Here is a 1,879-nt window from a genome sequence, read left to right on the forward strand (position 1 = left end):
ATATATATATTCCAAAATACCGATCAAAGTTGGTCGGTTAATGAACATTGAATTCCCAGAATTCAACATTACCGACCATCTTCGGTTAATGAACATTGAATTCCTAGAATTCAACATTACCGACCATCTTTGGTCAGTATTTTTCCTGCACTGTTGAGGTTACCGACCATAGTTGGTCGGTAATGTTTAATTTTAATTATTTTAAAAATATATATATTTTCAATTACCGACCAAAGTTGGTCGATTTTTTTAAAATTTTAATAATTAATAAAAAAAACATAATTTAGTTAAACCTACCAACTTTGGTCGGTAAAATCAAATTAATAAAATATGTTTCCGACCAAAGTTGGTCGGTAAGTACTTAAACTTGTCAGATGGTCGTTTTAAGCTACCGACCAACGTTGGTCGGTAATTTCCGGCCAACTTTGGTAGGTAAGCTATTCCGACCATCAAAACACCGTCCACACCCTAATGGTCGCGTTTGGTCGGTAATTGGCAATAACCGATCAACTTTGGTCGATTGTTTTGTTCGGTTTTTAGTAAATTTCTAGTAGTGTATCGTGTGAACTGACTTATGTACGAGTGGTGATATTGCTAGTACTTTATTTTACTGCAATTTTGATGAGAACAAATATTTATGCTGATCCGTGATTATGTTTGAGACTAGTAATTTGCTGATACATTGCAACAGATGATCCATGTATTTGTCTTAAAAATTTATTAAATATGTACAAATTATTACTCCCTCCATTTTAATTTATGCGAACCTGTTTGACTGGGCACGAAGTTTAAACAAAAATGAAGACTTTTGAAATTTGTGGTCCAAACCAAGTCAAAAAGGGGCCTAGAGTATTTGTGTGGTTATAAAAGCTTCTCATTAAGGGTAAAATTGTAAGTTTAAGCTAAATTGTTTCCAAATTTAGAAAGGGGTCATTCGTTTTGGAACGGATCAAAGAGGAAATAGGTTCACATAAACTAGAACGGAGGTAGTAATTTAGAACCCAGTAGCTTAAAAGGATTAGAACCCTGAACTCATAAGGTTCAAATTCTGACTCTGCATATATATATATATATATATATATATATATATATATATATATATATATATATATATTAATAGGAGTTTAAATAATATTTAATATATATATATATATATATATATATATATATATATATATATATATATATATTAATAGGAGTTTGCTAGGCTTACCGGCGAACTGACTAAACCGACTCAACTGTACCACACTGAAATGATTTTTAGGTTTATTTTAATAAAACCGTAGGTTTTTATATAAATCTATAACTGTACCGATAATTAGGATAGATTTTTTATTTTATGAAAATAAACCGAAAATATACCGAACCGTACCGAATAAATTTACATGAAAAAAATATATTTATATATTAAGTTTAAAAATAATAAAGCATTAACATTTTTCTTGGGCCTTGAAATTATGAAAACGATTACAAGCCAGCAAGTAATTAAACTCAAAATACTTATTCCCAAACCTATTATGCTACTATTAAAACTAAATTATTTTCAGCATATTTACTAGCAAGACACAAGGTATTCTAGAGATTATGAGTAGCAAACTACAATATATTGAATATTTTTTCTTTCATATGATTTAAATTTATATTTTTGAATATTTAATATTCTTTAGACTTTATTCTTGAGTCCTAACTTACTTAATATCTTTTCACTCGTGTGATTTTATATTTTCTTTGTCTTTACTTAGTTTCTTTTACGTTATAGTAGAATAGTTGATGGATCTATACTCTGACCATCTTTCATGTTTTCTTAATTCATCACCCTTTAAATAGAGAAAAATATTTCGAGAGTTTTGCTAAGTCCTATAAAAGTACGTATGTTGTT

The sequence above is a fragment of the Nicotiana tomentosiformis genome, chromosome 5 (genome assembly GCF_000390325.3).
Source record: "Nicotiana tomentosiformis chromosome 5, ASM39032v3, whole genome shotgun sequence".
Lineage (NCBI taxonomy): Eukaryota > Viridiplantae > Streptophyta > Magnoliopsida > Solanales > Solanaceae > Nicotiana > Nicotiana tomentosiformis.